The sequence below is a fragment of the Rhinatrema bivittatum genome, chromosome 1 (assembly GCF_901001135.1).
Source record: "Rhinatrema bivittatum chromosome 1, aRhiBiv1.1, whole genome shotgun sequence".
Classification (NCBI taxonomy): domain Eukaryota; kingdom Metazoa; phylum Chordata; class Amphibia; order Gymnophiona; family Rhinatrematidae; genus Rhinatrema; species Rhinatrema bivittatum.
This window is the reverse complement of record NC_042615.1, coordinates 461,466,293-461,487,926: the sequence shown is the minus strand read 5'-3', so window position 1 is coordinate 461,487,926 and position 21,634 is coordinate 461,466,293. Positions and strand designations below refer to the sequence as shown.

At 41.9% G+C, this 21,634-nt stretch overlaps 1 protein-coding gene across 2 annotated transcripts in view; it reads left to right on the top strand.

The window, feature by feature from the left end:
• TTC39B (tetratricopeptide repeat domain 39B) overlaps positions 1 to 21,634 on the top strand; it is a 284,247-nt gene that overhangs the window by 13,002 nt on the left and 249,611 nt on the right. Inside the window, exon 1 of one of the 2 annotated variants that reach the window (XM_029605828.1) lies at positions 10,559 to 10,930. The exons of the other annotated variant lie outside the window; for it this stretch is intronic. The gene's annotated coding sequence lies outside the window, so the exon portion shown is untranslated. Of the gene's footprint in view, positions 1 to 10,558; positions 10,931 to 21,634 lie in introns of those variants that run through there. 2 annotated transcript variants of the gene reach the window in all.

Sequence of the window (21,634 nt, the reverse complement as noted above, 5' to 3'; positions counted from 1 at the left end):
TGGCCATAAATTTTCTTAACATTTATTTGAGCATTTTATTGAAACACTCAAACAGGCCATTGGTCTGTGGATGATAAACCGAGGTATGTAGAGTTGTTTTTTTTTACCTTGAACAAGGTGCAAAGTTATTTCATTACCTTGGAAACAAATGGGGTCCGCTGATCAGTTACGATTTCCTTGGGCAGTCCAAGTCAGGAAAAAACTTCCATTAGAGCAATTGCCACCATCTTGGTCTTTATGTTCTGTAAAGCTATGACCTTTGAATATCTGGTAGCATAATCAAGAATGACCAAGATGTACTTATTCTCCCTTGCACATCTCTCTAGAGGCTTCACTAGGTCCATGGCCACCCTCTCAAAAGGGGTCTTTATAATGGGCATTGGTATAAGAGGTATTGCCCACACCTCTGCAGATTTATTTAGTTGGCACTTAGGGCAGGATTGGCAATATAATTGGACCTGTCGATAACTGTGCTAATATATTATCTCTGGTCTTTTCCTCTCCCAGGTGGCCACCTAAAAGGTGGCTGTATGCTAATTGCAGGACCTGTTTTGGAGAGCTCGCTGATTCAATTGATGTAAAAAAATATAGAGAATCCCTGGCTGGGAACATCCACAAATTTACAAAAAGGTAGAGCCATGAAGTTAATGTCCTTTGTCTCATCTTCCCTGTGGGGGTGGACTCGGGCAAAAATGACCCCTTTCTCTGCAGCTGAAATGTGGTCTGGTTGGGTTATGCGATTGATTTGAAAAATCTGACTGGTTCTGTTCTACCGATTGTTAGGGCCTGTGGACCTTAGAACTCCGGCATCTTCTATCCATGTCGAGTGGTTTCTCCTGGTAGTGATTCAGGTATAGTCTGTGCTTGGTAATAGGTCTCTGCAACATCTAACAGTGTTGCTAGCATAAGGTTTGGGTGTCAGCAAACCCAGTGCTGCAGAGGCCATTCTAGGCTTTGGCTTCTTCCACTCCAGTCTTCCCTTCCAGCCCTAGATATTTCTAACCCACATCCTTAAGTCTGGAAAAGGTTTCTCGGGTTTTCCCCTGGTTGAAGAAGTCTCTGCCGAAATTGTTCATGGTAGGCTTCTGTGATAAGTCCCGCCCTCTCTAGGATGGCTGTTTTAACTTTGGCATATGTGGTCCTTCTTTCCGGGTTGGCGGTTTTGGAAGGCAGCTTGACTACTCCCTGTAAGTAGGTTCCCCAGATAAGGTAGTCCATCTGGCGAACTTGCAGGTTAAGCTGTCGATTCAAAGTTCTTAAACCCCCCCCCCCCGCAAAAAAAACAAACCAAAACAATTGGGGTCTTCTCCTGGGGCCATCTTAAATATTACTGATAACAAGGGAGGTGGCTTTGTTACTGTTAGCACAGTTTATTGCTGCATAACCTGTTCTCACAGAGCCTGCTGCTGGCTAATTTGATTTTATTTAATACATATAAGATCCTGCAGCCATTCGTACAGTAATCCAAATCTTATGTTAAAGACACGCTTGAAAAATGAATAAATACAGTTTCCAAAAAAAAAAAAAAGACACGCTACATTTTTTAGCTTTATTACAATCTAGCCAGTTTATGAGTGATACTGTTTGGTTAGCCACCATGGATGTTAACGCTCTTACAGGAGCATTCCACAATACAAAGCATTACAGGTAGTACAAACTACATTAGGAAAAAGATTGGGTCCTCAATGTATATCATCGCAGCTGTTGGTACATTTAGCTGAAGTGGTACTTTTTAATAACTACTTTCTATTTGGATCAAAGTTTTTCCATCAGATCCATGGTATCCTCATTGGCCACCGATGGCGCTAGAGGAGAGCCCGTTTGTATGAGGCAATTTTTGAGGAAACACACATATATACTTCTGAATGGTGGCAGTACATTGCCGGATGGTATAGATATAGTGATAAAACCACCAGACAAGTGGAGAGCAAGATACACCAATAGAAGGATCCAAATAATGCAGGGGTGTGTCAAAACAGATGAATCATCTACAGGCACAGAAACCGTGGTAGAGTATAAAGGGTGTTTTATTCACTCAAAATGATTGTCAGGCAGACATTGTGTATTTCAAAACAATAGAATAATTAACTGTAGTGTTGCTGTTAGTCCCCCAACAAGGCCATGTTTTGCACTGGCTGCATTGAGAGGGACAGAGCAGGAGATCAAAACACAATCATCACCAACATAGTTAAAAGACAAATCTTAGCAGATGTGGTCAAACAAATACAAAGATGCCGTACAGACGGTTAAAGCAACACAGTTGTAAGGAGCTGCAAAGACCATCTTCAAGGAGGATGCCATTCAGTGAAACAGTCTGGTTTTATCTGTTTTGATGGGGTTTTTTGGGTTTTTTTTATTATGGACATCATCAGAGGAACAGTTTAAAGAATTTTGTACATGGATCAAATCGGATAATAATTAACAATTCACTGCACAATGGTCAGAACAATCTATTCCGCTTTTGGATGTATTGGTGTCTTTTCAAGAGGGACAATTTAGAACCACAGTGTACTGCAGACTCGCAGATAAAAACAATTTGTTACATTTTCATAGCCATCATTCACATTCTTTTAAAATGAGCTTGCCGGATAGCCAATTTTTTCAAATTAGAACAGTCTATTCTGAAATGAATGAGTTTGAACATCAAGCTGATATTCTGGCAGCTAAGTTTCATGCCAGAGGATATCCCAACAAAGCCATTAGCCAAGTTTACAAACAAACCAAATTTGCAGATAGGCAATCATTGTTATAGTATAAACCAGTGAAAGAACAGTCATGGCTGGTTTGTGTGTTGGAACAAACCATAGCGGTATCTATTACTGGCACGTTCTAACATTACATGAAATTTTCCAGGAACCTCGGTTGATAGCTACATCTCGGGTTCAAATATTAGGGATAAGGTGGTGCATTCTCACCTAATGGAAAATGTTACTATGTAAGACACTGAAGGGCATTTTAAGTGAAGCATGTAATTGTTGTGCAAATATAGTCGAGAGCAGAGTATGGCAGGATACAGGATTAAAAGAAGGGCACACACTGATTGTTGTTCAAGCAATGTTGTCTATGCCATTACATGCCCTTGCCTTAAAGTATACATAGAGTGTACATCATGTCCTATTAAAGTACGGTTAACGGAACATAAGTCTTGTTTAAAAACGCACAAATTAATGGCACCAATGGTAAAATATTGTGCTGAATTAGAATACATCTTTTCAACTCTACAGTGGACCATCATTGAACAAATATCGAATACCACTTGGGACGGGAATACAGCTCTGAGATTAAATTACCGGGAGGCTTTTTGGATTTATACATCGAATACAGTATGTTCTGCGGGCATGAATGAAGAATTGAATTGGACATCATTTGGTATAATCGTTATTTATGAGTAATGTGTTTGAATGTTCATATTCAATGGTGATTAGCCCTTCAGTGCACCTATCTGGGATATTGGGTACTTGCTCCTCGAGGGACTACTTCTGCCTGCCAGGATCTTCATCAATACAGCTATCTACTTCAGTGAGTACTAATCCTGTCAGTCTCTCAGCTTCAGCGCTCGGAGTCTTCATCCGGGACCTTCCTCTGCTACCCTGCACTGCCTATCATCTACTCGAGTGTGGGACTGGTCACCTCTGCTGAGGACCCCTGGACTACTTCTACTGGGTTACCTCATTGCTGTCCGCTCCCCGGGCAGTACCATCCAGCTGTATAATAAATACAAATTGTGTCTGCGTGTATAGAGTCTAGCCTAGTACTGCGGTTCCTCACGGGGCTCCTCCCTGTGGGAGTGGCCATCACCGCAGTACCCAAGAATCCACTCCAACACCTCAAAACCATAACACTGAGGCGATTTTGATTGATCCTTTCCAGGTCAGATGCCTCAGCTTAATGTACCAATCATAATTTATATATATGAAATGGATGCCATTTAATGTTTACCTGCTGCATGTATTTTCAATGTGGTGGAGATTGTTACATCAGTTTACATATTGGCACATTGACAGAAAAGAAATATCCCCTGAAGAAGGACACTGTTCGAAACGTGGCCTTGTTGGGAAGTCAGTAAGAAATTGAACATATTATAGATAGATGCCGAGGATTTACTAAGAAGTGTTTTCTTCACCCATTATACTTTCATGTACATGCATACGGAGAATCTTGTAAAGAAGTTTTTTAAAGCATACTTTTAAGCTTTTTCTAAAAAACTCATGAAATTGTCATAAAAAATGTTTCATCTAATAAAATACAAAATAATTGTATTTTTAATTAGGATGGAAGGTGGTTGGTAGTTAATGAATATAATCATAGCCCCGATTATCTGGGTAGGAAACATTTGCTACTTTTATATGAAACTATCAACCCAGTCTTTAATTTTTATGTATTATAGATCCTTAGTAGAAAGTATTTTTTCATAAAAAATGTTTTGTTAAAAAATCTATTTTGTCCATTTCTAACACTTGAATTTTCAGGTGTAATATTGTACACACTTAGTCAATTTTATACCATGATCTGCAGTTGTTGCTGCCCTACAGAGAGAAGCTGTATCACCTGCTCCATCTTCTCTACTCATCACTGCACTCCTTAAGCAATAAAGCTTTAGTTCTCTGGGGAAGTGGAAAGGGAAAAACAAAAAAAAACCTTCTGGCCTGTTTGGCCCAGAACTGCATCTATGCATGTAACTTGGAATCACCAAGCCCCAGGAAAGAAAAAAAAGGTTCTGGGTTTATTTTTTTGTGCTGTGGTTGTGGGCTCCTGTCTGTGCTTCCTGCTTAGACAAGGAAAAATCCCACTCCTACCATCTGTGGTAATTGGGAGCGGTCATGGCTTGTGAACAGCCAGGAGCACAGGAGACTTACTCTGGCTGGTTCCCTCACACAGCTTTTATTTACAGAATAAAAATATACAGAGCAAATGGCTGCTTACCTCTGCAGTTCAAAATCATCAAATATAAGTAGTATGCTTGTACAGTGGCTTCTGGCCATTTCCCTGTGGCCTCCCCAACCTTCCTGGGCCCTGCCTTCTTATCCCGTGCTGAAGGGAGGTTCCCTGGACCCGGGAGTCCTTGCTGGGGGCGGAATAATAGCCAATAGCATGAGAACTCCCTCGGACATTTTCCTCTAAAAACTGTTTCCTCCTTTTTTTTTTTTTTTTTTTTTAAATCTTCATTATGGGCAGAAAGAGGAAGCCGAAGACAGGGACTTACCTCGCAGCCCATCCAATGCACCTCTCTGTGGGCCCAATGAATGCTCCCATTGTTCACGGTCTGTTGATGCTGGGAAATGTGCTGTTGGGGAAAATGTGCTCCTGCCTCCCCCAAACTTGCTATCACCTCTCAGCCCGGCTGAGAGAATGCTGCCCTGGAATCCTGCTGCTGTATGAACCTCTCTAGCATCATGGGGCGTGTCACTGGATGATGATACTGGTGTGATGACCTCAGTGGGGAGTGGTGAGGAAAGGACTGAAGCAGTAAGTGGTGTCATCTCAGAGTCCCTGGGCAGAATGCTTTCGGAAAATGAAGGCTTGGGGAGAACTGGAAGGCTCACTATTGGACTATCAAATGATTCTTCTGTACAGCTCCAGCTGTCCTTGGGCGTGGTGAGACCTACTTCTTTTACCCTTGAATATATTTGGGAAGCCATAGTGGAATTGGGTAATTCTATCTCAGGGCAAGTATCCCCTCTGGTAAAAAAATTTGTGTGGAATTGGAAAAGCAAGTTCAAACTTTGGAAAATTCTTCCTTGGATTTGGGACAGCAAATTTCATCAATACAATCTGACATAACTGATGTTAAACAAATCCAAGAGGCAATTATTAAGGATAACTCATATTTGGCTTCCAAAATGGAAAATTTAGAAAATGCAGTAAGGAATAAAAACCTCAGGTTTATTAACTTTCCTAAACTACCATTAATATCTCCAAGAGAGATATTTAGGAGATATTTAATAGAAATTGTGCATCTACCTGAGAATGCTATCCCTCCTGTTTCCAAAATTTACTATCTCCCTTCATTTAAAAGGAGATCTGAAGAAACAACTGGAGTTCTCCAAGGACAAGCAGGATGGTAGTCCCCGCACATGGGTGACATCATTAGATGGAGCCCCGACACAGAAAACTTGTCAGAGTTTCTAGAACTTTGTCTTAGCACACTGAGCATGCCCAACATGCCATATACCACGCGTCCATGCAGGGTCCCTCTCCAGTCTCTCTTTTTCTGCTGAGCTGTAGCATCGAAGTGTGAGTGAACTCTGGCTTTTTTTTAGCCTCTTTGGAAAACTTTATTCTTGTATTTTTCACGTTTTTCTTCGCGGTGCTCCCCATAGTGTTCCTAGTCAGGGTTTTCAACACTTCTTGGTAAATTTCCTTTCGCGGTCGATTCCCTGCAGCAGCGGTGCTTCAGTGCCTGCCGGCCATTGAGGCCAGTTTCCATCAAGTTTGATATTTCTTCCCTTTTATTTTGTCCTGTCATGGCCACGTCCAGGTTTAAGCAATGCCCTCTATGCCTGAGGTCCATGTCCATCATGGACCTCTGTAATTAATATGTCTACTTCCTGGGGGCATCACATGACATCTGAGGTTGTCGCAAATGCACCTTGATGACCCCTAAAGGATATCTTCGTCTTGACAAGATGGAGCGCCTCTTCGGGTCGAAGAAGACTGAGCCATTGGCATGGATGGACACTGAGCCATCGACATTGGCGGGACCATCAGTGCCGTCGGCGGATAGGGGCATCAGAGACTGGCCATTGTCAGGCTCCTCCAAGCTGATGATGTCTGGTTCCTCGTCTTTGGCATTGGTGAAAGACTGTGCCGAGCATAGAGGGAAGCTGAAGAAGCATTGGTTGTGCTGAGCATGGAGATGAGCCAGCTCATGTTGTGATGCCCTTGAAGCAACCTCGTGGCAAGAAGTGCCAATCCTCCATCGGTGCTGGAGGTCTGCACCGGTCTGGTGCCAATCGCAGATCATCTTCTTGGTTCTGAAGAGGATCTGACCACCCCTCCTGCCTTCCAGTCGGTGTTGACATCAGCAGTGTTTTGAGGAGGAGCTCAATGTTGGCCGTTGTGTGAGCTTTGTGGGACATCGGTCCAGTGGCACCAAATGCACCGGAGCCGGCATCATCTGTTCTTGAGCCACTGTTGGAGAAGCTAGATTTGCTCATTGGCTCGTTACTGACCCAGCTGGCATTGGTTACCAGGCTGGCATCGGTGCCCATTGGGGCATCACAGCATCCCCCTGCTGATATGGTGGTCGTGGCTGGTTCCTTTCAGGAGGAAGCTGCACCCAGGCTGGCTGAGACACCAAGGCCTGCAGCCTCCTGTCCAATTCTACTGGTACCTGCATCTCTGGATGCAGGCACCGGTGGAGGGCCCCCCCATCCCCTGTTGCTGTCAGTGAGGATGTGGGCCCCTGTGAGCTCTGGGGGGATGACACCATAGCATGATTTTTTTGTATTTTCATTTAGCCTGAAATGCATTTTAAGGCTTAATGCCAGCTCCTGGACTAGCGTTACATTTGCAGCATTAACAAGGGCGTGTTGGACAAGCAGGGATTTTTTTTGCATCGCATGTAGTAACTAATAGCCTCATTTACATGGCATTTATATGTGATGAGCACTATTGGCTACGAGCAAGTTTGGATGCGCTAATCCCCTTTTTCGCATCGGGTTTTAGCCTTGTCCAAAACGCTGCAGGTTAACCTGTGCGCTACCCTGAGCACACGGTATTGCATTGGCCCCTCTGTTAATTCTTACTGAAGGGCCTAATCTGGCTGTTTCTGCCTTGTTCGAGACTTCAGATACTGAAATGGTTACTCCAGCCACATTGATTTGTTTCTTTTGGCTGTAGAACTGACAAGGACTGGCTATTAAGACTTTTTTTCTTTTCTGATTGCTCTGAGACCTTCCTACAGTTAAGTCAAACTATTCCCTAATGTTGCTAAAGAGACTAAAAAAAAAAAATCCCCTCAAAGCGGTTTCTTATGTGTTCTAGGGTTCAGCAATTGAATTTTTCTTAAATTTCCTTGTAAATGCTTGGTCAAGTATCGGGGTATTTCATACTTTTTTTTTTTTTTTTGACACCCCCCCTCCCCTCAATTGCCCAATTTCTAAGCGATAAAATAGATACTGCTAGTTCCCCTGGAACATCATCTCCTTGAAATTTAAGTAATCATTCTCTATTAGTATATAGGGCTGCTTTAATTATTGATCTATTTTCTTATTTGTATACTCTTTGTATACAATTTTCCTTGGGCTGTGTATTGTATCCCCCAATATTTGAGGACTTAGATTGGAAATTGATTATTGTGTTGATTTTAGGTGTGATTTCTTTTTTCTACATTTGTGTTCTCGATTTCTTATTTGCTATCTCAAGATCTCTGTCTTGTGTTTTTATTTTGGAAATACATAAATAAGAAAAAAAACGGCTATTAATCAAGTTTACTTAGGGAATAGCCACTACTATTAATTGCATCAGTAGCATGGGATCTTCTTAGTGTTTGGGTAATTGCCAGGTTCTTGTGGCCTGGTTTGGCCTCTGTTGGAAACAGGATGCTGGGCTTGATAGACCCTTGGTCTGACCCAGCATGGCAAGTTCTTATGTAAAAAAAAGAATCCCTTGCTCGGTTGGCTCTTAAGGAGGACTGGGCTAGATAGCTGTGGCTGATCCTTTAAGGTGTTCTGAGGGATTTTCCTATATATTCTGTCACAAGCACCAAACATGAAGCTACGCCTTTTGCTGTTGTGGTTCTTAAGAAGATTTTGGTGCATTAAGATTCTTTTTTGCTTGGGTCACTCCCTCCAATCTAAATAACCTGTACAGCAACATCCCGATTTACACTCTTTACTCAAAGCATGAAAGGAGCACAAATCTGAGGTGTGGATCCTGTAAAGGAGATTGTTTGTTTGTTTATTTTTATTTGTATAGCGCTACAAGGTGCACGCAGTGCTTTACAGACACAAAATAGACTGTCCCTGCTCTTTGAAGCGCACAATCTAATAGACAGACAAGCAGCACAGGCAAAACGTATATATGAAGGGGTATGTCTGAGTTAAATAGGAGGCGGTTGAAACCTGCAGGAGGGAGAAAGACGTAGCCCAATACCATCACCAGGGTTATCTGAACCAGGTTGCCTTATAAAAGAGAAATGGCCGCAGTGAAAGCTGTACGTGTTTTATTGCACAAAACTGCATATTATAAGAACTATTAGCAGGGAATAAAGGAGACTTGGAAATATAAGTAAAAGAAGAGATAAAAAAATCTGTTTCTTGATTTCATTTTAATACATATATTTTGAGCTGGCAGCTTCCTCTTGTTCCTCTGTCATAATCGGCCTCCACTGGTATTCAGTGCCACAAGCCTTCATTCACAAATATCTGAGTTTTTTTAAAGCCCCCTTATATGAAAAATGTATCCCTTGCCCCCACACTTTCACACTTCCCAACTAGTCCAGCCATTGCAAAGACAGTTCTCGAGAGACCACGACTTTTGTGAGTTTGGTATTCATGCGTTCTGAGTCTGGTCAGTAGGTGTTGCCTTAATTTGTTTGATGGAGGCTTCCTGCCCCAGAAGCTGTGAGTGCTGCCTCCCCAGTGCTTCTGGCCCTAACTGATCGGAGGAAGGAAACTGATTTCGGGAATCGAACACCAGTCTTTCACATGGCATGAACAACGTAAATTGTACTGTTGCTGTGTAGAAAATGACAGGCCTAATCCACATGTTGGTAACTGCTTCTGATACTTTAATGAGACTGAAGCTATGCATAAAAACTTATTATCTTGTTATTGAAGTTTAAGATGCTGTTGGATATGTGAGGATAATAGATGGGGGGGCGCAGTCCACAACCAGCTAGCAGTGGCCCCCAAGGGTTCTACAGATGTCAGCAAGCCACTGCAGTGAAGCCCCAGTGATAAATGACTGCAGAAGCCTAAGGAATCAGTAGAGGGAAGGTGACAAAGGGGCTTTACTCTTTCTTTGTAATATTTATAGACTTCTGACTGTGACCGTGGTAGAAAGGATCTGGGCAGATTAAGCTTAATCAGATGAACATTTACCAATCTGCCTTGTGCGACAGAGAGAAGTTACAGGAAAACAATGAGGTGGATGTGTATAAAACCTTATTCAGTGCTAACGATCATCAGTTCTTTCTAAGCCCAGAACTTTAATGTCCTGCTTCAGATTACATTTAGATTTTGTGCTTTTTTTTTTTTTTTTTTGCAAGGCAAAAAAGATAGTAAGGGTAAACTTAGTATGTCCATATCTGTCAAAGATACAAAACATATGAAAAGTGCTTGTGTTGTGATAACCTTATGATGCAAGGTAGGGAAGTATTCACATGCTGTGATTGGCTGCTAAGGTTCCAACCCACCCATGCTCTATCCTATCGTACTGGTAAGGGACCTGCAGAGAGAGCCCTTTCTCTGAAGACTAACCAGACCACCGACTTGCATGAGTGGATCATGTGACCAGGCTGGATGGCCAAAAATCTTCCAGTTTCCTTTCACTTCACATGAGGCAGTTTCTGTGTTGCAACAACCCACCAAGTCTCCTCAGTTCCTTCTTGCCTGTGGAGAATTGCAGACCCACAGAGCTTCGAAAGAAAATTTCTTCTCCTTCTCTGACTTTTTACTACAATTACCTCTAGTTTTTTTTTGGCATTTTTAACGTTTTAAAAAAGTTATTTGATCCTATTTGAGTATTTTTTTTTTCTTTGAAAAGGCTGTTGTCAGTGTTCTGCCTTGCTTAATGTTTTCATCTTTTGGCTGTCTCCTGTGAAGAGGAATTTTATGTTTGGAGCTTGTAATAAGTATTTATTTTTCATTTTGACAATGTAACCATGGAAAAAAATTCCCCGTGCAGCTCACAGTGGAAGGGTTCAACTGCTGCTCTGCTGTGCATGCTGATCCTGCACTGGCTTTAGGGCTGGGAAACTTCTCAGGTAATCGAGCAATGGGATTGGCTGGATCTCCTCTGGTACTATGTAATATTCATGAGACTGCCTGATGCTAAGTAGAGATGTAAATATCATACAGAAGAAAACTATCCATTTAAACTGTTTCAACTTTAATGGTTAATTGTGTATTTGTTAATAGGAAGGACAGGACATGGGAGGGTGGTGCGCCAGAGCGGGAACTTGAGCCCAACGACGAGGTGGCAGCTGTGAAGCAGTGCAAGCTGCAGGGAAAGAAACAGCAGCCTGTTTAAAACTTGTCTGGCCTGACAAAAGCTATGTCGGCGCCATGATGATCTTGTCACTGGGAGCTGCAGTCTAGGAAGCACCAGAGCCAGTCCAGAGCCTGCCTCACATTTGCGGGTGAGGCAGGCCTCAGTCACACGCTCCCTCCAGGAACTCTGGGCCTAGCTCCTGCAGCAGCTGATACATTTCAGTTTTGTTGCTTCATCATTTAGACTAAATGGTAAGACTACTCTTAATGGTTAACCGTTGAATAGTTTACATCTCTAATGCTAAGCATGTGTGTGTTTTTTGAAAGCGGCATCCCTGAATTTCGCTTCCCACAGACTGGTTGATTTTAAAAGCCTTGCGCAGCAAAACCAGGAGGTACACGCATGTCTTGGACCCATGCATGCAGTGCGGATTTTACAAGGTCTGCGGCAGTGCAGGTATCTGCCGTCACGAGCATAGAAACCTTTTTGTCAAAAAGGGGTGAGGGGGCATGGTATGGGCAGGCTGGGACTGTAGCATAAATCTAGAGTGAAAGTGTTTACGCTCACAAGCGCGTGCTGGGGTCCCCTCCCGTGTAATTTTACTTCTGCTGCGGACAGTGTGTATGTCATGAAACAAAAACAAATATGCTAGTCAGCAGGGTTTTAAGGGCTGGGAGTAATAGGATAAAAGGGAGGCAAGTTAGCTGGGTGGATTAGAAAGTCCTCTCCTTTACTGGGATCAATTGGGAGCAAACTGAGAAAAAGAGCTATTGCGCTGGTGCGCATAGCTACTAAAATTCCCCCCACTTACGTGCAAGAGGCGGCATTTGTGCGCATCTGTATACAATCGTGCACACCTATAGGCGTGTATAGCCAATTTTATAATACGCGCCTATGTTATAAAATCGCCGCGACTGCGTGCATGGGTCTTAAAATTTTACCTCAGAGAGGGTAACTTTGTAACGGCCAGCATAAATTTAAAGCTATTTACCTGTGGTCTTTACACCGTTTTTTCAAAGGGAAAACATAGACATGCTTTTGGATTTGAAAAGTATGCCACCAATATCTGATCTCGTGCCCCCTCAGGCAATAAAGACCATCCAAGCTCTTGTCATGGTGTCTGGGATGGCCTTTGGAAAAAGATGGAATGGTACATCTTCTCGCCTGAGGAGTAACAAGGCACGGGGAAAAAGCCTATTCCCTTTCCCACAATCCCACCCTTCTGCCAGGTAAGGGGCAATCCTACCTGGCCGCAATTTAGAAGTGCTAAGAAGCTGGGGTGGATACCAAACAAATGCAGTCTTTTTTTTATTTACAATTTCTTCAAAGAAAACAAGTCTATTGCATTTGAAGAAAAGTAAAATAGGCAATTGCAAATAAGAGTTCAGTGTCAATTTTCATGTTCTCTTCGTAATGAAATAGCATAAGAAACATTTCTCAGGCAAGTAAAGAAACTTATTCAAATACCTTTCAGACCAATAATCTAAATCCAGTCTGTACCAATTTATGCCGTGGTGCACCTTGTAACCCCAACATACCCTTTCAGAGTTCTGAGTCACTTCAGAGATTTATATTACTGCACCTTCTGTAACCAGTCCTTGTTTGTTTGAGTTTTAACTATGAATGTCACATTGTAAACCATTGTGATCTACACATGGAACCATGGTATATAAAATGTCTAAATAAATACATAGCTGGACTGCCGGAGAGAGGAATTAGGAGCTTGAAGAGCCCTGGGAAAGGTCAGCTTAGTCTAGAAGTGGCTGCCTGAAGCTGCTGGGGCAGAGAGAGGATCTGGGAGCCAAGCTTCAGTGAAAGGACTGGATTCGGTAACAGTAGCCTTGATCCTGAGAGTGCTTAGCCCAGATCTAGAGAGAGATCCAGAGGTGACACCTGAGCCAGGGAAAGGGAGAAGCCTAGCTGCCTGGGTGTATGACTCCAGCCAGAGCCTGTCACAAGAAAGTGTCTGTAAAAAAAAAAAAACAAACAAACCGTAAAAAGACTCTAGAGCAGAAGAAATCAAAGAAGCAAGATCCCTGAGCAGCCTCTGTGTAGTAAGAATGATAAGGGGAATGGAACAGCTCCCCTATGAGGAAAGACTAAAGAGGTTAGGACTTTTCAGCTTGGAGAAGAGACCACTGAGGGGGGATATGATAGAGGTGTTTAAAATCATGAGAGGTCTAGAACGGGTAAATGTGAATCGGTTATTTACTCTTTCAGATAATAGAAAGACTAGGGGGCACTCCATGAAGTTAGCATGTGGCACATTTAAAACTAAATCGGAGAAAGTTCTTTTTCACGCAATGCACAATTAAACTCTGGAATTTGTTGCCAGAGGATGTGGTTAGTGCAGTTAGTGTAGCTGTGTTTAAAAAAGGATTGGATAAGTTATTGGAAGAGAAGTCCATTACCTGCTATTAATTAAGTTGACTTAGAAAATAGCCACTGCTATTACTAGCAACAGTAACATGGAATAGACTTTTAGTTTTTGGGTACTTGCCAGGTTCTTGTGGCCTGGATTGGCCACTGTTGGAAACAGGATGCTGGGCTTGATGGACCCTTGGTCTGACCCAGTATGGCATGTTCTTATGACTGGGATCTGTAATTTATTTGTCCTGCTCATTACCTTTAGCAAGAGACACTGTATGCTTGTTTATTTTAATAGCTAGCTTTACAGTTCAAAGGATCCAGATGGTGTGAGGGAAGATTTAAACAAAGTTAAATAAAGGAAACTCTTTGAAGTAGAGAGTAGTTTATGTTTTTGTTTTTTTTTTTTCCTTTATAGCTGTATTAGATCAGGGAGACAGGTACAATCATCTTGCATCAAGAGGCTTGAACATCTCATCAGAAGGGTCCCAACAAATTGTGAACTTGCCATCTCCACTCACACATACTTTGGGGTATACAATCTATTCTACTTTGTTGGGATATTGAATTTCAGAGTGCTGGTAGTACTACTCTCTATACTACTGCATTCATGTGAATTCAAAACCTTTATCCTTTTACATCATTAATCTTCTTTCCCTGTTCCTTAATAAACTGAGAATGCCCATCAGTTTTGGAAGATAACCCTCGAAAGGTTCCCAGAGCTGAGTCTATTCTAAAAGAGTGAGATTTTACCATGTTATTAATAGCAGTCCGTAATACATCCGTTGTTATAATAGCAGGTCACGCCTGACACTGGAGATAGCCAAACAGAAACTGCCCCTCCATGAAGGGAAAGGGTATATTAACCAATCCAATTCCAGTCAGGGTCAAGGAGCCAACTTGCAGAGGCACAGGACTCTCAGGGCCGAGAGAGACACCAGTCTCACTAAGAACGGAGCCAGAGGCTCCAAGTTCCATCCCTGGCCCGGGTTTTCTTTTATCTCCTCTGGCAAGCTTTCCTCTCCCTGAGCGAGGGTAGTCTATGAGCTGCTTTTATCTCTCCCCCCCCCCATGGGTGCATCTTCACACTTTCTAGTGGAGCCTTTCTTTTGATGTCTCCTGAGCTGCTTGGGGCAATAATCTTATTTCACACCAAGCAGGTCTGGGGGGGAGGGGTTGGGGGGGGGGGGCAGAGGGCGGCCTTGAATCTGCTGGATTCCTCTCACCTTGAAAGACCTGGCTTGGCCTGGGAATGCCCTGCAGTAACTGCCTGTGGCTGAGAATCTGGCTGCCTCCAACCCCCAGGGAAGGGACCAGCAAGTAAAAGTATTCTCTAGCTGCAAAAGATGTTTTTATACATGTATAAATGCAAATGCCCCCAGGAACATCTCTGCTCGCTGCAAATAAAAGTTACGTGCACGTAAGGCAGGCAGTTCTATAAAAAGCTCATTCCGGCAGGTAAAGTACTGGTTTTACCCAGAAAATGGGTTTAAAAATTACCTCCTAAAAAAAAAAAATGTGGACATTATTTATTTATTTATTTAGAACTTTTCTATACCGACTTTCCAGTAACAGAATTACTGATCAATTCGGTTTACAATTTGAACAATAACAACAGTGACAAGTAAATGTCTTACAAGGAACAGGAAGAAAATAACTTGGAAATAAATATGTGGGTTGATTACATAAAAAGTACTATATACAAATAGTACTATATACAAAGCCTAAAGGTGGGTAGAGGCACTAAACAATGGCGTTGGACTGTCAAGAGGGTGGGTATTGGGATTTGGACTGCCAAGGAGTTGGAGTTGGTTAGACAAATTCTTTTGGTATTCCTTGTGGTATTTTGGGGGTATTCTTTGGGGTTTCAAAGAAGTTCCAGAGCTGAACTTGGATAGTTCTTGTGTAATTCTCTTGTTGGTTGTTTAAAATAAATTGAAGTTCTTATATAGCTTTCTTGTAGGTTGAATGAAAATAACCTTGAGGGGTCCTTGGCAGATATTATTCCGCAGGCTGATGTTATGGAAAAGCTTGATGGAAGAGCCACGTCTTAAGTTTTTTTTTGAAAATAATGGGGCATTGTACTGATTTGAGTTCTGGTGGGAGACTATTCCAGAGTTTGGGACCAGCTGTGGAGAATGCTCTTTTGCTTAACGTTGATTTCATTGGTGGAGTCTGGAGGTTGTTTCTGTAGGCTTTTCTCACTGGTCTTGTAGATGTGTGGCGTTGTAAAGGGATTTTGAGCTCAAGTGGTGTTAGGTTATGTAGTGATTTGTGTATTGTTGAGAGCACTTTGAAGCGTATTCTGAAATTGACGGGCAGCCAATGTAGGCTTTTTAATATTGGTGAGATGTGGTCTCTTTTGTTAGTCTTGGTTAGAATCCTTGCCGAAGCGTTTTGCAACATCTGTAATGGTTTTAAGGTGTTTGCGGGGAGGCCCACTAGAAGAGCATTGCAATAATCTATTTTCGTGAGAATGATTGCTTGTAGAACCAGTCGGAAGTCATGGAGATAGAGGAGTGGTCTAAGTCTTTTTAAGACTTGTAATTTGAAGAATCCATCCTTTACTATATTGTTGATGAGAGCTCTATAATTCATTTGGTTGTCAAGTATGACACCAAGATTTCTGACTTGTGGTGACAGAGTTAGTTGAGGAAAGAGGTTGGTGCTGAGAAGTGAGTATGTTCCATCTTGAGAAATGAATAGGTATTCTGTTTTGTTTTGATTAAGAATAAGATTTAGGCTTGCGAGTAAGTTGTTGATGGCTTGTAGGCATGTATTCCAGAAGTCCAGAGTTTTTTGTAGAGATTCAGTGATTGGGATTAGAATCTGTACATCGTCTGCGTATAGGTAGTGTATGAGATTTAGGTTGACAAGGAGTTGGCAAAGTGGGAGGAGGTAGATATTGAATAAGGTTGGTGAGAGTGATGATCCCTGTGGGACTCCCAAGTCGCAAGTGACTGGTTGCGATTCTTCCTTGTTGACCTTGACTTTGTATTGTCTGTTCTTAAGGAATGATTTAAACCAGTTGAGAGCTGTATCTCTAATTCCAATGTCTGAAAGGCGATCTATTAATGAGTTATGATTGACCGTATCAAATGCTGCTGATAGGTCTAGGAGGATGAGTAGACAGGGACATCTTTTTTCAAGATTCAGTAAGATGGAATCCGTTAATGAGATTAGGAGGGTTTCTGTGCTTCTGGATTGGCGGAAACCGAACTGGGCTGGAGAGAGAATGTTGTTGTTGTTAATGTATTCTGTGAGTTGTTTATTTGCTACTCGTTCTAATATTTTAGCGATGAATGGTAGATTTGCTATTGGGCGAAAGTTTGCTGGGATATCCGGTGAAAGATTAGGTTTTTTTAGGAGTGGCTTTATGGCATATGCAATGCTTAGTGTGACACCCATGTGGTTCCCTTTTTTTTTTTTTTTTTTTTTTTTTAATTTTACTGGTCAATATCCTTCCAAGCCTCTCAATTCTCTGCTGTCCAATCCAATCCTTTAACATATGCAATGCTTAGTGTGACACCCATGTGGTTCCCTTTTTTTTTTTTTTTTTTTTTTAATTTTACTGGTCAATATCCTTCCAAGCCTCACAATTCTCTGCTGTCCAATCCTTTCCTTTCAGTCCCTCCTTGCTGGAAATCATGTGTGGCTGTACTGGCGTTTTCAAACCTGGCGGGCAGGCTGGCTGTGCTGTTCTCATGATGCACCGGATGAACACAGCTAATGAGCACTGGCCTGTGAGCTTTCTAAGTAGGAGTCCAAGGTGCTGGCCAGCACAGCCACGCTTCAGCAGCTGATGACATGGACTCTGCTAGCCTCCCTCCAACTCTTCAGCAGCTAATGGGCCGAGCCCTGTTAGCTCGCCCCCCTCTCCTTGTCACAGTCTCTGGTCCCCGCTGTTGTCTGCTAGTTTGCCCGTATGCCAGTATTGAGGTTGCTCTCTCTGGATGGATTTGGATGAAATTTGATGGAAGATCTCGAATTTTAGTAAGAGTTTCTGTTGCCAAATTTCATCCCAATCTGTCAATGGAGAGTGAGCCAGATATCCTGTGTACAGATGAGCAGGCAAAGCAATGCTAATAGATGCTTCTTTAATTTTTTACATTTTTTTTATAGAAGGAAACATTCCTAAAATTAACTCTCTCTTTTTTTTTTGGATATTCTTCATAACTACATTTTCTTTGCATGTTTGATCTTTTTTCTGTTAAAGCATTTATGGGTCCATTTAAATGACACATTCTTCTAATATATTCTTAAATTATATTAGAAAAGGAGAGTTCTTCTTTAAGTCCATAACCTTATTCTTTTAGCAAATATGTTTTTGCAATACAAAATTAAACTTTTTAAATATCTTTTATTTTGGGTTGTTCCTTTTGTAAGCATTGTATTAAAAAAACATACAAAACAACAAAAACTGAAGTATAAATTATATAAAATGATTACCACTATGTTGCTTTTGAATCAGCCAAGAAAGCTGACACAGGCCATGAGATGACACACAATGAATGAATATAACACTGCGCAATGTGTGAATGTAAACGAGTGATCAAGAGGCATGGCCTGAAATGATGCGCTGACATGACCTGCACCTGCTTAGATGCTGCTCTGATACTTGCTTCTGGGTTTCTGTGTCACAGTTTGAAAGGTCTGAGCTGTTTGGCCATGTCCTGTCTTAAATAAGTTTCACTTCAAGTTTGAAAGGAAAAAAAGATTAGGTTAAAGTTTCACATATTAAAAAAAAAAAAAAAAAATCTCAAGTACTCTCTGATATTGCCAGAGTGCCCATGGTATTGACAAGTAGTAACATCCATTCGTTTTTATAATGTAGCCTTCCTCGTGTACTTGCTGCTTAAAGGGGCTGCTGAGGCCTGACACAACACTTTTTTTTTTTTTTTTTAGCCCTGGGGTTTGTTTCAAAGAGTGGGATTTAGATAGATCCTTAGGGATATTTCTTGTTGGATTATAACAAATTACACTCAATTCATGAGTGGTGGCCTAACAAACTTTGACTTCCATTTCTTCAGTACAAATATATTGATGTAAAATACACTAAGGGCCTCATTTTCTAAAGTATCGCAGGCCTGCGATACTTTAGGGAATGAGGGGCGGGGGGCCGAAACGGGGGGCGGGCCTGCGCTAGCCGGCAGCGATCGCACCGTTGTGGTGTGATCACTGCCGGTTTCGCACCCAATAGCGCCACCATAGAAGGTGTAGCTATTGGGCGCGAATTCAGACGCGAAAAGGGCCTTAACTTTTCGTCATCCGTGGCGTCTTCGCGGAGTCGGCCCTGGTGACGCCCCGACTCCTCCTCTTCCGGGGCCGACTCCGCCCCCATTTTGGTATCGCACGCGATAAGGGACATTTCGCGTGCAAAACATCCCTTATCGCGTGTGATCCGTTTAGAAAATGAGGCCCTTAAGAACATAAGAACTTGCCACCGAGTCAGACTGAGGGTCCATCAAGCCCAGTATCCTATTTACAATAGTGGCCAATCCAGGCCATACGTTACTGGCAAGATTTTAAACAGATCTTAAAATAGATCCCTGTTGCTATCATGCAGAAATAAGTAGTGGCTATTTCTTAAGTCAGATTGGTTAATAACCATTTCTGCAGGAATTTGCCCAAACCTTTTTTTTAAATCCAACTACGCTAACTGCCTTAACAATATCCTCTGGCATTGAATTCAAGAGCTTAATTTTGCGTTGAGTGAAAAAGAATTTTCTCTGATTTGTTTTGAATGTGCTGCTTACTAACTTCATAGAGTATCCCCTACTCTTTTTGTATTTTTTGAAAGAGTATATAACCAGTTTACATCTATTCCACCCATTATTTTATAGACCTCTGTTATATCCCAACTCAGATGTCTCTTCTCCAAGCTGAACAGACTCAACTTCTTTAGCCTTTCCTTGTAAGAGAGCCATTCCATACCCTTTATCATTTTGGTTGCCCTTCTTTGATCTTTTCCAATGCAAATCCTGTATATCTTTTTTGAGATGTGGCAACCAGACCTGTACACTGTATTCTAAGTGTGGCTTCACCATGGAGCAATACAGAGGCATTATGACATTCACCATTTTATTCTCTGTTCCTTTCCTAATAATTCCTAACATTCTGTTTGCTTTTTTGACTGCTGTTGTACACTCAACTAAAGATTTCAAATTATTGTCCACTATGATGCCCAGGTCCTTTTCCTGGGTGGTAACTTCTAATATGGAATCTAACATAGTGTAACTACAGTGTGGATTACTTTTCCCCATGTGCATTTGTCCGCATTTCATCAGCCATTTAAATACCCAGTCTTTCAGTCTTGTAAGATCCTTCTGCAATTTTTCACAACCTTTTGTGATTTAACAACTTGGAATAATTTGATTAGTTCACTCATTTTCTCCCTTTTCCAGGTCATTTATAAATATATCAAAAGGCACTGGTGCAAGTACAGATCCCTGAGGGCCATCCAGTGCTCCTACCATGTGACAGGGGCCGGCCAATGGCACGGATACCCTGTCACATGGTAAGGGCAAAGGGCCATCGGCGCCATTTTGATTAGTGGCAGCCGATGGAGCGGGAGATCGCTCCCAGGACCCCCACTGGACCACCAGGTACCTGTAAAAAGTTTTTTGGGGGGTCGGGAGGGTGGGGGAAGCTAAGGGATTAGTTTTAAAGGGTTGGGGTAGGTTTAAGGGTTATTTTTGTGTGCCGTTTTTCCCGTCCTCCCCCAAAACGATAAGAGAACCCCCACGAACAATATCGTGGGGTTTTCCTATTGTTTTGGGGGAGCCCCCGATTTCTGACGATTTTGAAAATATCGACAATATTTTCAATCGTCCGAAGCCCGATTCACATCCCTATTACATATTCCAGTTTCACAGGGATTTGTATCAATTCTTCTGAATCATCAGCATTGAAAATAGTCTGCTCATTACTCAAATCCTTTGTTTTGATTTTACACTTGATCTTAGCCAAAAGGCTAAACAGCATGCAACCATGTTAACATATATAAAAGCTAGATTTTCGTTTTATGTAAAGCTTGCAGAGTCACTGTTTAACCATTTTATGTAAAAGCCTTGGGCGTTTATGTAAGCCCCAGGCGATTTGCCGTTCAAAGTAAACCGGAGTGATTTGTATTTCATATAGGAACTTCGGTATATAAAAATAAATAAATAAATAAATAAATAGTTTCCATCATAATTATCTCCACAACATCCTCTTTAGTAAACACCAAATCAAAGAATTCATCCAGTCCACTGGGGGACCATTTTTAATGGTGAGAGAGAGAGCCTAGCCTTAATGCCCTCTCCCTAGATGGGTATTTATATCCCTATGGGAGGCCCACCTAGTCACTCGAGGTGAGGTTTAGGTATTAGTGTAGGGGGTTAGGGGCCACTTTGACATTCAACGTGAGACATACGAACAGAACAGTGCTCTCTTGTGAAGATTTGATGACACAGAAGAAACTCACCCAAAGCTGAGATTGGTGCAATGTTCTCTCCACCTAGCTTGATGTTACACAGGTAGAGTGTCCATCAAGCTAGGTGGAGAGAACATTGCACCAATCTCAGCTTTGGGTGAGTTTCCTCTCTCCGAAGGTCATCAAATCTTCACAAGAGTGCACTGTTCTGTTTGACATTCAACGTGAGAAGTACAAAGTGGCCCCTAACACCCTACACTAAGGCTGGAAAAATCCCAAGAGTCCTACAGTACCTGTAATATTACAGATTTTATGACAACTGCAATGAAATTATTGCAAATATTAGAAATGTTATAAAGCATGAGGCCAATATTCTCAACAACTGGAGAAGTACAATAAACAATTAAATTCATTTGTGGAATGTTGTTGCTACCTATGATATATTTAAAATCAAAAGAAACATTTAAGTATCTATCCTTGTATATTAAGCAGGAGGTTTAATTCTTCTACTTTATCAATGGCTGTAACTGTCATGTTGTAACCAGTTGGATCGAATGGCAGAGTGTTAATCATCCCTACTCAACAGCTTTTCAGTCCCTGCCAAGAAGGGACAGTCTGCTCATTACCCAAATCCTTTGTTTTGATTTTACACTTGATCTTAGCCAAAAGGCTAAACAGCATGCAACCATGTTAACA